Source organism: Felis catus, chromosome F1, assembly GCF_018350175.1.
Source record: "Felis catus isolate Fca126 chromosome F1, F.catus_Fca126_mat1.0, whole genome shotgun sequence".
Classification (NCBI taxonomy): domain Eukaryota; kingdom Metazoa; phylum Chordata; class Mammalia; order Carnivora; family Felidae; genus Felis; species Felis catus.
The window spans coordinates 34,146,391-34,160,850 of NC_058384.1; the positions used below are offsets into that span (position 1 = coordinate 34,146,391).

At 46.3% G+C, this 14,460-nt stretch overlaps 1 long non-coding RNA gene across 2 annotated transcripts; it reads right to left on the minus strand.

Moving 5' to 3' along the window:
• Positions 1-6,006: 6,006 nt before the first annotated feature.
• On the minus strand, positions 6,007-14,441 carry LOC123382834. Of its 2 annotated transcripts, XR_006591876.1 has the most exons (4): positions 14,404-14,441; positions 11,020-11,060; positions 9,517-9,768; positions 6,010-6,450 (listed from the first exon to the last, which is right to left on the minus strand). It is a non-coding gene; the product is annotated as an uncharacterized LOC123382834 (long non-coding RNA). The 2 variants fall into 2 exon arrangements; XR_006591875.1 differs by having other exon boundaries at positions 6,007-6,450; positions 9,517-11,060; positions 14,404-14,432.
• Between the last annotated feature and the right edge of the window lie 19 nt (positions 14,442-14,460).

Below are 14,460 nucleotides of genomic sequence, written 5' to 3' on the forward strand. Positions count from 1 at the left end.
GGGTTTACATTGGCACTTAAAATAAACACAATGTGAATTGCTCGATGTTTGTGTATATGTGTGTTTTATATAAAACGTAAACAAGCTACAGTCACAAAGCAGCACTGGCTTGGAAACCCAGAACATTGTGCAATGAGACCCGGATTGCAGGCTGGATGACAACTAGATAATCGAGTGAGCAGAACTCCATTTAGATTCAATTCCATGGAACACAGGAAGCTGAGAATTTGAAGAAAAGAGAGGTGGAAGATGCGTGGAGTGAAAAGGAGATGAGTTGGAATGGATACATGATACAGGCATCCTTTGGATGCACTTATGGGGGTGAAAGTAGCAGATGGGGGAAGGTATTTGGAAGGGCAATGGCCAGTTTTCTAAACATGGCAAAAAAAAATAATGACAGCTTACGGATCATGCGACATTTTGACGTATGGCTCCTATTTGACCCCTGGGTTTCAGGGTATCAGCGCAAAGTTAAGGCCACTCAACATCACTGACTGGCTACATGCCTAGCAGATAAAACATTTCTCTGTATAAAAAAAATTCATATGGAGCTTCACCTCAGCCTGGGTCAAGGGGCAGCAGAGTCCTTCTCTGTGGCCCAGAATATCTAGAGCCTGTGGGTTCTCCATGAATCACCAGGGGCCCAGGTTCCCTGGATGAAACACGTACACTATGAGGGTTTTAACGTTGCCTGCAGTCGTTATGACCTTGTAAGCCTAGGAGTATGTAGTTAGGAATCACAGAAATACCAAGTAAAATGCCTGGAAGGGATTTGAGGGATCGTTCGGTCCAGTGCCTTCACTTTATAGGTAAAGAGGATGAGGTCCAGGGAGGAGAAGCGACACGCTCAGCCAAGGGCTACGTCTGAGCAGTTAGAATCGAATTTGACTTCTAATCCTGTGGACTTTCTAAAATAAGGAGGGCTGTCACCCAGTTCTTTGTAGGAGAGCACAAGATTGTTATTTTCCATATTAACGTTTTACTTAGCAATCATTTTCTGTGGTCTTTCATCAGGTCTGTCTATCGGCACGTCCATCCATCCAGCAAAGACACAGATATACGCCACCAAGAGCCAAATACATCATGGAAAGTGCTAGCGTAAACGAGGCACACTTTGAGAGGCCAAACTGAGTTTTCAATTTGGACACCCCGTAGCCTACTTCCCCAATTCTGAGCTGGCTCCCACACGAACTTTCTTATAAGTGGATGCAGACATAAATTGACTGGGCCACTAATTCATCCAGTTGAGGCCATGGCACTGCCTCACAAATATGGGAGCCATGCATTTTAGGAAGGGAGAGAGGAGAAGAGGAGAGACAGAAGGAAAACAAAGGAGACAATGACAAATGTAAAAAGAAAGGAGGCACACGAACTCTCTGGTCTACCCAGAATAAAAGGATCCACTAGCCAAAAGTTTCTCAGTACCCACACCCCAGCGCCTCTCTTATATTTCAAGCTCTGGAATAAGAAGTTTTGCTTTCTCGTTTTTCCACCCAAAATAAAACTCAAACCTCTCACATCCTCATTTTTTCATGTCCAGCTCAGATCGTAGAAGCAGCATCTTCCACACCCACCCTTGTGTCATGTCTGGCCCACTCCCCTGCAGCCCGGAGAGTCACAAGAAGTTCTGAAATCCGCTCAGTTGCAAATATATTTTACCGCTTTCTTTGCAGCTCCCACACCTTCTTGAATTTTGAAAGCCACAGTAGCATGAACCAGGAGAGGAGCTGCTCCTCTCCCCAGGCAGCTGTTGTAAGGTGATGTCATAGCACCCAAGGCCTGTTGAGCAGAACGTGGCAATGAGCGACGCTTCTATTCGCCCACCATCTTACCTGTTAGGTATGCATCAGAGCGACCATTCCTGATTTCCAAGTCAGGCCCTCTTGCCTACATTATTAAGGTGCAAAGACATTATTGGAGATGAGCTGTAAGTTTATATGTATGGATTTATCTCTGTGCTTCTTATTTTTTCGGCCTCAGAGTTCCCTCATCCTCAGCTGTCCACTTGGACCCAACGTGGTGCCATCAGCCTACAATATTGTGATTTATAAGAAATGTGTGTGTATGTGTGTGTGTGTGTGTGTGTGTGTGTGTGTGTGTGTATTTGGTCACTCAGATAACCAAAATACCTTTATCAGATATATTTGGTCTTCTTCCACAGTTTCTGGATCCCAGTTCCTTGGAATTTCATGAGGAGCAATGGGGGCTGGTTGCATTATGATAGTTGGTCTCTTGTCCTCAGATCCTGAAACCACTCCATAGCCAACAAGGTGAACGGGGTGTCTTGATGTTCATACCGCGCTCCTTTCCACAAACAACCCGGTTTATGTTAATGAAGGTGACTTTTGCAAAACACCTAAGGATGGGACTGGTTGCCAGAGAACCAGCCATTAACAGAATGTTGGACATTTCAGCCCCACCCCCTGATTTCTAGGGAGGGGAGAGGGGGTGATGGTTGGATCAATCACCAATGGACAGTGAGTTCATCAATCATGCCTATAGAATTAAGCCTTTATAAAAACCCCAAAATAGGGGACTCAGAGGGCTTCCAGGTTGGTGAACACATAAAGATTTGGGGAGAATGGCATGCTTTGAGAGTATGACAGCTGCGTGCCTCCCCCACATACCTTGCCCTGTGCTGCTCTTCCATCTGGCTGTTCCTGAATAATAGCCTTTTATAATAAACAGGTCATCCAGTAAGTAAATTGTTTCTCTGAGTCCTGTGAGCCGCTCTAGAAAATTAATTGAACCTGAAGAGGAAGTCCTGGGAACCTCTGATTTATAGCCAGTTGATCAGAAGCACAGGTGACAACCTGGGCTTGTGACAGGCATCCGAAGTGAGGTGAAGGTGATGCAGTCTCAAGGGACTAAACCCTTAGCCTATGGAGTCTGCAACTCTCTCCAGGTAGCGTTTTTCAGTGTTGAGTTGAATTGTAGGATGTCCTGTTGGTGTGGAGAATTGCTTGTTGCTGTGGGAAAGCCTACACATAAGCCTAAGTGCGCGTGCACACACACACACACACACACAAACACACACACACAGTGAAATTGGGTCCAGAAACCCTTTCACAGCTCTACCCTAAGGTGCCACGTGACACGGCCTTCTTTTTATTATTTTTTTTTAATTTTATTTATTTACTTTGAGAGAAAGGGAGAGAGAAGAGAGAGCCAGCAGGGGAGGGGTTGAGAAACAAGGAGAGAATCCCAAACAGCCTCTGCACTATCAGCACGGAGCATGATGTGGGACTTGAACTCATGAACTATGAGATCATGACCTGAGCCAAAATCTAGAGTCAGACGCTTAACCAAGTGTGTCACCCAGGTGCCATTCAACATGGCTTTCTAAACATGACAAGTCCCCATGCCCTGATCTCCGAGGTTCTCAGGCCTTACGCCTCTGCTTAGATGGGTCTCCCTTTAAGTTCGTATTTCACCATTCTGCAGCTTTTCCTCCACTTATATCTCACTTCTCCCAGGTCCCTCTTCCATCCCATTTAATTTCTGGAGCATCTACTGGGGTCAGACACTGGAAAAGCACTTCGGGGGTTGCAAAAAAAAAGTATAAGACGTTGTCTCTATCCTCAGAGAGCTTCCAATCTAGCAGTAGGATGCAGATCGGCACAGAAATCATTGCAAAGCAAGAATGTGACCATTGCCTTCTATAAAAGGGTGTGAAATCAGATAGGAAGGAGAATCATACTGGTTTGCATGGAGGGAGGTGACATTTGAGGTGGGTCCGATGGAATGTGTAGGACGTGGAGTTGGTAGGGAGGCATCTACGGTGGCAAAGACAGTGAGGTAAGAGTGTGTGTGCGTGTGTGTGTGTGTGTGTGTGTGTGTGTGTGTCGGAAGTGTCCTATGGAGTGATTTCTCACACCTGCTCCGTCAAGTAGGGCTCTACAGGCTGCAAGTAACCGAAAAACCAATTAAAACTTGTCGACTAATAAGGACATTTATTATCCCCCATATCAAATAAATGGTGCCAAAGTTGGTTAATTTAGCAGCTCAGTGATGTCTGGGCTTTGTGTCAGCTTCTCTGCAATTTTCTTGGAATCCCCTCTCAGGTCTGAAAAATGGCTCCAGAAGCTCCTAGCATCATATCCTCACGCAATAAAGTTCAAAGGCTAAGGGGGCTTGTCACTGTCTGCAATTCTTTTTACAAGTGTGAAAAACATCCCCAGAAGCCACAGTAGACTTCTCATCATTGACCAGGACATCGTCCCTTATCCATACCTTCCTTGACTGACCACTAGCAGTGGAAAAGGGGATTGACTTAAACAAATCAAAATTCGCCCCTATGACCTCGGAAAGAAGTGTTAGGCTGCCAGAGACTAGAAGAAAATGAGCATTTAAAATAGCAAAAAATAGGGACTTTCTGCCCCTTTGTGTTTGTTTTCTCTCATTTTTGTAAGTCTTTACACAGATAATTCTTTTTAAAAATTTTCCTTTAATGTTTATTTATTTTTGAAAGAAGCTGAGAGAGACAGAGTGAAGTGGGGGAGGGGGAGAGAGAGACACAGACAGACAGACAGACAGAATCCAAAGCAGGCTCCAAGATCCAAGCTGTCAGCACAGAGCCCACCACGGGGCTCGAACTCAGGAACCATGAGATCACGACCTGAACAGAAGTTGGACGCTTAACCAACTGAGCCACCCAGGCACTCCTGCATCGCCCATTCTCTCTACCTAGGATGCCGTGCTGACACTTCACCTTCCTGCCAGGAGCTCCCAGAGTGTTCTATATGGCCCTAACCACATTGAATTATAACAGTTTTTTGATTGCTTGTCAACTCCACTCAACTGTGAGCATGTTGAGCGTAGGGACCGTTTCTTATCTACTTTGTATGCCTAGCAAAGAGCCCGGCCTACAGGAGATGTTCAGTGTATGTTGAACTGAATAAAAGTTTGGTGGGTAAATGAATGGATGCATGGAGTAAATGAGGCTAAGTGATTTAGGTGGAAGGAGGTACCATTTGAGGTTGGTCATGTAGGTGGTTTGGCACCTCTTCCTTCCCTTGTCTCGGCGATTAACCATTGTCCGAGCGCCACAGCAGATGATTGGGCAGCGAGTGCCTGGCCGTTCAACACTACCTTTAATAAGCTTGTGTGACAGAGACAGGTAAGCAATGTCCAGGCTGTAACTTGCTAGAATGTGAGTAAGCGAAGCCACGAGGGGGAAGTGGGGGGAAAGAGGAAGTCCTCCCTGGAGAAATTGATGGGATATTCTTGGCTATTTAATGGAATCTCAGAGGTACTATCCTATATCTTCGTCCTCACCCTTGCTTTGATAACTCACAGCTTTTAATTTCAGGTGAGAGCACATAATGAATTGATCACAGCTACAGACCTAATGAGGTTGAGTGTCTTTGTGTTGATAAAAGCTTCCTGTTCCTCTCCATAAGCCATCGCCAAGTATGTATAGCCAATAGAGCCAGTTGAAGAGTTTATCAAATTCACATTTTCATCCTAACCAGACAGATTGCAGGCAGTGGGGCTATCACGAGCCCCCCCCGGCTCCCCCCACCAAATAAGACCCCAGCTGGAGGCATCACGGGGTCTTCAGGGAGGGAGCCTCAGTAGCTTCATCCTGAGCTGTGTGGTGTGTCCTTGTCCCCATGCCCAATCGCAATTCCCTCTGTTACGAATTCTGAGGCAAAGCGTAATGTAAGGAGACCATAGGCACAACTCCCCCTCTGTCCCCTTTTGTGTTAGATGCCTTCCGTGTCCAAGGAGTAAAGCTAAGGTTATATCTGGAGGACTAGTGTCCGAAGGAGGTTAGGAGTGCAGGCTTGGGAGGCAGAAGGACTCGAGTTTGAATCCTGAGTCTGCCATTTATGAACTTATGATCTTGGGCAAGGTACTTCCTAGATCTCTCTGGGTCTGCCTTTGTTGCTTTGTATGATGAGGATAATATGAGCACTGTCCTGATAGGGCTGCTGTGATGAACAAAAGCCATTATGTGTCGAGAGCCAAACGGAAGTTGCCTGTTACAGAGTTGCGTTCAATAAATATCACCTTTTATTTATTTACTTTTGTTATTCTCATAATAAAAAAAAAAAGAAGAAGGCCTGGGTTATTTGTGGAAGCAAGGGGAATGAACAAAGAGGCTTCTTGGGAAAAAAAAAAAATGAATGATTTTATTCCACACAGAGCTACATGAATTCTGTCCTCAAGGAACGTCCTCCCAGGAAGAGGAACAAAACAAAGGTACCACCAGAGAGTGAGGCTGATTTGTTTTGAAAGAATCTTGCGATCGGAAAAGAAAACCAAATCTGCTCCATGAAATTGAGCTACAGATAATAAAAGTGTCAACGTGGGACAGTGGTCAGAATACTGGCTCCGCGGGAAAAAAAAATTCATCATAGTTCAGAAAAATATATATTCGGGCACCTTGTCAGTCCACATCTCGTCCCTCTCTGTGTCACCCTGGCAGCGGATCTGCTTCGTTTACTGATAACAGAAAGAGAAAAGAAAAGAAGAAAGTTCGTATCATCCCCAGCTGATCGCCATGGGGCCAATATCGCCCGTCCATGGAAAACCACAGCAGCGCCCTGTTCCCAGCCTGGCGTGTCATCAGCTGAATCGACGGCTGCGTGCAGACTTCATCGTCCCTTCCGGCCCCTTGCATGAGGGGCAGGGTGAGGCAGAGGGGACTCTTCCCGTTTGGAGGGGGAGCTCGCCGGTCTCCCTAAACCATCCCTCTTCCCTAGAATTACAGGCGTCCCTGTGAGCCTGGCCGCAGGAGAGGTGACAGATCTCCGGAGAGGGGCAGCATGATGGAGCAGCCCAACCAGTTGAGAGCCCATCTGGGTGAATGTGGGTTTAAAAAGTTGACCTTGGTGCTTGTGTGACCTAGCACAGGGCCTGACTTCTAGTAAGTTCTCAAGGCACCCTCAATGCACTAATGGAATAGAACCGAAGCAGAGGATAGAGGAACGAAAGGGGCAGGGTATGTTTCTTCTGGACCTTTCTGACACCTCTAAGGAAAACAGTTCTCAGTCTTCGAATATGCAAATGACCGGTAGCCATGGAGGAGAACCAGAATCTCCTATGAGTGAGGCCTAGGCATCTGTATTTTTTTAAAGCTCCACCCCTCAGCCCACCCACCCCCCAAAAAAATGTGCTGCATAGCCAGGATTGAGACCCGCAGGAGTCAGTCACTGAATTGCACTCAGCAACCAAAGGCTCATTTGGAGTTAGATAGGGACGAGGCAGACATAAGGAGGAAAATGGTATTCTTGTAATGATTAGCTGTTTTCCTTGTGGGTTTTGTTTGACTTATAAGAGCAAATGGGTCCTGAATATTTCACAGTAATCAGGAATGAACTAATCACTAACAGAGTCTTAATCCAGACACGCCGCATTGCCATTGGCCGTAGAAGCCTCTTTGACAACCTGACCTAACAGAGGAGACATGGGGTACAACCACAGTCCCGTGAATTAAAGACCCTGGACTGGGGAGGGAGAGGGTTGCATCTCTCATGCGCCCACCAACACTGCATTTCTAGAACTTATGTGCAGAAATCCCTATCCCATTTCAGGCTGATCTCCTACCCCAGGCTCCAGTGGGATTCTTATTCCTGGTTTATTGCTTTCCGAGGGCTGACCGAGCCTAGAAAAAAAGCCCGGTAGGGTTCTCCCTCCATGACCCAGAGCTCAGTTAGTTGGCTCAGGGTTGGCAAACTTTTCTCCAGAAAAGGCCAGAGAGTAAATAATTGGGGCTTTGTGAGCCATGCCATTGCTGTTGTGATTGCTTTACCCTGCCAGTGAAATTTGAATTGTATACAATTTTTTTTTTAATTTTAGAGAGATTGAGAGAGTGCGTGAGTGGGGGGAAAGGGGCAGAGAGAAAGACAGAGAGAGAGGGAAACAGGCAGCAGTCCAGACTCAGCCCAGAGACTGTAGTTTGTTGAATCCACATTAGCTAAGGGGATGTTGCCAGAGCTGGAGAAGGGCCCTGACTGGCCTGTGTCCTCGGGTGGGTAGGGACAGAAGAAATACAAAGAGAACTCATCCCAGGCGATGACACAGGCTAAGTCAGCTCAAAAAGGCACTGAGGAACGTTCAGGAGGGACTCCCCAGATCCAGTTTCCATACTAAGACTTGCATTCCCACAGACGAAGGGAGGCGTGCAGATGGGTGGAGGTTGAGGGAGATGCACAACAGCTTTAAATTTTTAACTGGTGCTCGCGAGTATGGGATTAGCATCTGGCAAACCCCAGAAAGGGCTCCCGATTACGCTGGCTGAAACCTACTCACATGGTAATGCTTTTTTAGGATATTAAAGGAGAGGCAACATGCAGGAAGGAAAAATGCTTAGGAAGAGGAGAACAATTAGTTTCTATTCTGCAATAAATTCACCATTTGAGAGACAGATGGACAGACAGAGACAGAGAGAGAGACAGAGAGAAGCATTTGCTCTCTCCCTCTCTGTCTCCAAATAAATAAACTTTTTTAGAAAAGTAAAGGACACTTCCTCCTTCACTTGTAGCCCTGGTGCCTTGTCTTGGGGCATCCTATTCTGCTCTCTTGCTTCCCGGGTTGTCATGAGGGCCGCCCCTTAGGGTTATGTCGATTGTTCCCTCCCCCAGGACACCCAACTGAGGCAGGAAGGGACGGCTGGAATCCAGCTGGCCTTCTGCTTACCAAAGAGTGCTCCGTCAGGGTTGTGTCTGATCCCCCCCACCCCCATCGTCACTCTCATGAAGGGCCACTGTTCTCTCTGCACAAACATGGTCAACAAACAGTATGGACAAGCAACTATGTCCACCTAGATGGGCACCTTTTCTGGTTGACTCAGAGATACTATATAGGCTTGTGTTGGCACAGGGGGTCCTCTCCAGGACTCTCGCCCCAAGACAGGGTAATGAAAGCAAGCTAGAGGCCTTCTCCAGAAACGAGAGAGATGTGGGAAGGCCTGAAGCCAGTGAGAAGACAAATGTGGTTGGGTGCTCATCGCTCGCCAGAGGTACCTAATGTCTAAAGACTTAATGTCGTAAGTCTTTTAGCGATAGGCTGAAACTACCTGTCCTGAAGGACACCCTAACTTCTGTCTCCGGTTCTGGTGGTCACTAGGGTTTGAAACAAGTCCATTTCGGACCACAGGCTAGCAGAGTTTGGCTTCTAGTACTGAGCCTCAGGTACCCAGCTTGCTGAGCCTGGGCATCAAAGGCGCACACAGCACTCTGACACCTGAAACGGCATGATTATTGGAGTCCGGAGCCCCTAGAGTGTGTGGTTTCTGTTCAGCTTTCCTTCCCCTGAGGTCTTGGGTTTCCTTCATTTTAATCCAATTAAAGAAAAGAAAAATCAGTAAGTTTTTAGCACTAGTGGAAAAGGGCTCCGTTGACAGCAGCTTAATCATCGCGCTAAGTGAGGTTAATTTCCACCCTTGGTCTTTAATAGGCCGGATACTGGAGATGAATTTTTCAGCTGACGCCACACTCAGGTCACCTGGCCGCCCATTTTAATCAGAAGGCTTCCCCAGCTCTGATTTTTATGTTTCTAACCACTCACCCAGTGTTCTTCTCTAGAGGCCGACATCACGTGAATTGCGGGACAGATTCCTCCTGCGTTGAGTTGGCGTAAGAAGATCCAGCCTGCTCTCAGTCTGCTTCTTCCTCACCCCCACCTCTAAACACATATCGTTTCTTCTTCGTAGACTCTGCCATCCACTTGTAGAAGATGGTGTTTGAAAAGTCATGTGTCCTTCCTTCCCTCCAGACCGTCTAGGACTGGGGGGAGGTGGTCGCTGCAGCATCCTCTAATCTGAAGATGTTGGGAGATCAAAGAAGCAAGGGGAGATCAACACAAATTAAAACCAAATTAAAAATGATACCAAAGGCCAGAGCATGTAGACGAAAATCCATTAACTGCCGATTTATGGTTTGGTGACCCATGATTGCTTGCTGGGTGATAGAAGTGAGCATGAAATCTGTTAGTTTCTAGGTATGTTTGGAGAAGCCCACACAGCTCTGAGAAGTATTTCTCATTTAGGCCAGATTAAAATCTTTCCGAGCGGCCTTTCTGGATTGAAGAACATTCTGCCAATCTTCTCCAAGGGAGGTAGCACCGTGAAAGGCAGGGCTGATGCAACCTGGCTTCTTGAAACATCATGTGCCACTCCTGGATGACGTCCCTAGGCATAGCGGGGAGACTGACCATATGTCAGGCCCACGTTTATTCTAGTGGATTCCCAAGCTGTATTACAGAACCAGGGTTTAGTCTGGTTCTGGACACTGTTAGCCTCTCTGGGTTCATTGCCGCCGTAGAGCAGCCACAGGCAGAAATTCCTGGATTTGCCCAAACTAGAGGCCATAGTTCATCCGTTCATGTTTCCGGTGCTGTCTCGGGAAGACATCACACTAGAGTGGAAGAAATATTTGGCCTGGGTCCAAATAGACAACACGGGCAATAATCTAGCCCAGAAGCCAGAAGGAATTTGGTACTCTTCCATTCTCCTGATCTTTTTCCTTCCAGTTATTTCAAAGTGGAGTAGGCTCTGGACCCAAGTGGATTTCTAGGCTGACAGACAGATACGGCAGACATTCATGCTGCCTTATCTCTGTAAGGGGCAGGCATCTCCTAGCCTCTGCTTCACGCTCCCCACCCGGATCGAAGGAGAGATTATCCTTCATATGGGGGTGTCAGAGCAAACGAGGCCACGTCTGGGGAGCCTCAGGCTTCGTTGGCACTCCTGTCACGGATTCTGCTATTTCACAGCAACAGGGACACTTGTAGGCTGCCTTCTTCCAACCCTAACTTCCTCCCAAGCTATCGTAACCTGTCTCTCATCGTCTGCCCTGCTGCGCAGGTCCTTCTTTTGATCAAATTCCACCTCCTTTCCCTCCCTACCGTCATCAAAATGGATCATTCGTTACTTTCCTCAGCTTATTTTTTCTTTGCACGGATCATAGATCTTGCTTATGTCATACATCCTTTAATTACAGATTTGTTTATAAACAGAGCTCGTCTTAAGAGCCCCATAAAGCGAGGACTGCCTCTGACGGATCCTTATACCTTTATAAACGTCGAGGCTGTGGCTTGATCGTAGGAAGAGTCTGTAAAAGTAAGTCGTGTCGAAATTAATAAATTGGATTACATTCACTTAAGGCCCTCAGACGCCTGTGTCGGAGAAGGTGTGTTATTGCCTTTAGTCAAACCACAGGCATTTATTAAGGCCTTCCCTCCTAGACCCCGTGGGAATTACAAAGAAAGGCTCCACTCATACAGCCTCTCCAGTGCTTTGACTATTTATGTATTTACAGTTTTCTCTAAACTATTTGGTGGTAACTCTCTGAAGAATGAGAAATTATATTTTGCTGAGGGCCCACTGAGTACTCATCACAGGGACTGCGTATACATCCTTTCAGTCAAGCTCACCACAATAAGATTGATGGTTTTAACCCATTTGTACAGCTGAAAAGATCAAGGTTGGGGTATGTTATGTATTTTGTGTGCAGTCAGGCAGCTAAAAAGTAGCAGATCTGGGATTCAAGCCTAGTTCTCTCCGACTCCGAGAGCTAAGCCCTTCTCACCATACTCTCCTGCCCCTCAGTGACCCTACCTTATTTATCTTTGTGTATCAAGACCCTAGCCTTACACATGGTAGGTACAAACCAAATGATTGATGAATGAATGAAAATCCAGTCCCTCAACTCAAAGAATTTATTTACAATCTAGCTGCAGAGTCAATACACAGAGGGGCTGAAAAATAAATAACAATTCAAAAGATATATAACAGTCCAGTACAACAATACAAAAACTGTCATAAGACTGTATAAGATTAATTGCCAAATGAATGACGCAGATAGTAAGTGCTGTAGGGCTAGAATGATCTGGCAAAGCCTCACGGAGAAAGATGTTTTAAGTACAACTTTAATATTTATGAAGTGCCTATTCTGGAGAAAGCCTTAGATGCAATGATCAACAAAACTCAACCCGCGATTTCCAAGTGCTTTGAGCATAGACGGGGAAGGCCAGGAGGGAGGGAAGGATAAAATACTTTCAAAATGGTTTGGAAACCAGACAGGGCCACTGATAGACGGGGAAGAAGAGGAAAGAGCTGTTCCCTTGTTTTTCTTTGCCTGTGCTCTCCTAAAAGACTGTAGTAGAGCCTTGCTACCCAATGTTTGGCTTAGGGACCAGCAGCATCAGCCTCATTTGGAAAATGCCTAGAAGTGCAAAATCTTCAGACCAAACCAGGCCTAAGGAACTAGAATCTGCATTTTAACAAGAGCCAGAGGGGGTCACGTGTTCATCGAAGTTTGAGAAGTGCTCATCTAGGGTGCAGAGCGTTTAAACAGCTGGCACAGCCATGACTCTCCCCAGCTGTGCCCCCTGCCCCACTCCACGTTTGCGCGGTTCTCCTGGAGGCGACTTAGTGCAGCATTTAAGTCTTGCTGTCTGTTCTTCCACCAGTGTTGATGGATAACTTCTCCCTCTTCACCTGCGCTAGATCCCCTCCCCCAAATCCCTGACTTTCTCACCCCTGCATTTCACTTGCTGCTCCATTCCCTTCTATTCCAGTAGCCCGATTAGAAGAATTGCCCTTGCCACTCAGTCCCCTCAAATGTCAAATTCTCTCTGGCACTGCTGGACGTGTTAAGGAGAAGGAATTATCTTTGTGGTTAAATATAGACGGTGACCCTCTCCCCCCCACACACACACCCACCCCAATCCCCTTGAGTCAGAATCAGCAGCAAGGGGAACAGAACAGAGAGAATGTTTTGCTTCTTCAGATGGGAAGGTATTGATCAGGTGGAGAAGAGAAACAAAACAAAATATAAAAACAGGAGAGAAAGCAAAGGCATTCAAGTCTCAGATGCAGCTGGTCTGGATACAAAGGGGCTGTCTCACTAGATGTGGATTTCACCTTCAAGTACAAAATGCAAAATGTGAGAGAGAAGATCTGAGAAGCCGAAGGAAGCACTGAATACTTGGCCGTTGCAATAGGAGACGTGTGAGCTGTGATGACTGAAAATCAACTCAATAGTTTTCCGAAGTAATTTTAATACAAGGAGAAAATGTTCTAGCCAGATCAGAAGTCAGAGCTGTGTACCACAGACAGCCCGATGCAAAAATGAGGCTACCTTGTGGAGAGAAAGGGGAGTGAAGGGGAAAGAGGAAGAGTCTCCCCCCTCGGTGTCTCAGAAAGTGTACCATGAGTTTTGCGGGTGCTTCCCATGTGTTATTTCACTTAATGCTCCCACTATGAGGAAGTAATATTCATCTTATTTCATAGGTCGGCTGAAAGAGATAAAGGAAATTGCCCAATATCCATATACACACATCTATTGAAGGCATATACATCCAGCTGATCCTCAATATTCACGGATTCTGTATTTGAGAATTCGCCTCCCAGATAAAATGGATCGTAACCCCAAATCGATACTCATGGGGGTTTTACAGTCATTGGAGGACATGCGTAGTGTGAGGAAAAATTAGAGTTGCCCAAAGTGCACGTTCTCAGATAAGGTTGAATGAGGTGATTTCTCCCTTCACGTCTCAACTCTTCATACTGTAACCAAGCGTTCTTTTCATGGTCTGTTTAGTGCCACATTTTTTATGTTTGTGCTTTTCTGTGGATGATTTCCCTGTGTAAAAGGGCCCCAAGCACGATGCTAAGTGCCAGGGTTTCTAAGCGCAAAAAGGCTGTGACGTACCTTCTGGAGAAAATACGTGTGTTAGTTAGATAAGCTTCGCTCAGGCATGAGTTATAGTGCTGTTGGCTGTGAGTTCAATGTGAACAAATAGCAAAATATAGTGAATTACGTGCCTTGAAACAAAAACGCACATGATAAAGGTTAGGTGTTGGCCAGTGGCTGAAGCTGTCATGGCCAGGGGCTCACAGGAACCTAACCCTGTGAGTCCCCTAGGAACAACCGTTCTGTATTCGCTAAGTCATGTTCATGGCAACACTAGAGGACATAAAAGCTGCGAATAAGGAGAGTCAACTGTATTTTTTTTCCACTCCCAAGTAAAATTACACCCACGCGCACACACACGTATACCTTTATCTTTAAGGAGACTCCTGGAACAGAAGACTTTGAAAAACCCTTTGTGATGGGAGGCAAGACCTCTAAAGAACCTGCTCAATGACCTTTAAGAAGAAAAACTCTGAGTAAATGTCAGCTTTTGTTTCGCTGGATGAGGCTATAAATGTGGGGCCAGAGTTGAGCCATAGGCTCTGGTGGTGCTCCTTCTCTGCCCTCTCCTTCGTCAGGTTCTCCCCTGAATATGTGTTGGGCATATGTTTTGAAAATTTTAGATTCAAGACGGGCTAAATCATGAGTCTGCCCTATATGCCCGCAGGTCCCTGTCCCACACTGTCCCCGTGACTGTGGTTGGAAACTCAAATGGGTCACACTCTGACCCCATACTCTTTCCCCTATGTCTGCTTACCTCCGCCTTGTCGGGGAGCATTCTTCACCTTGGATTCTAGAATGCTGAGGAATAATT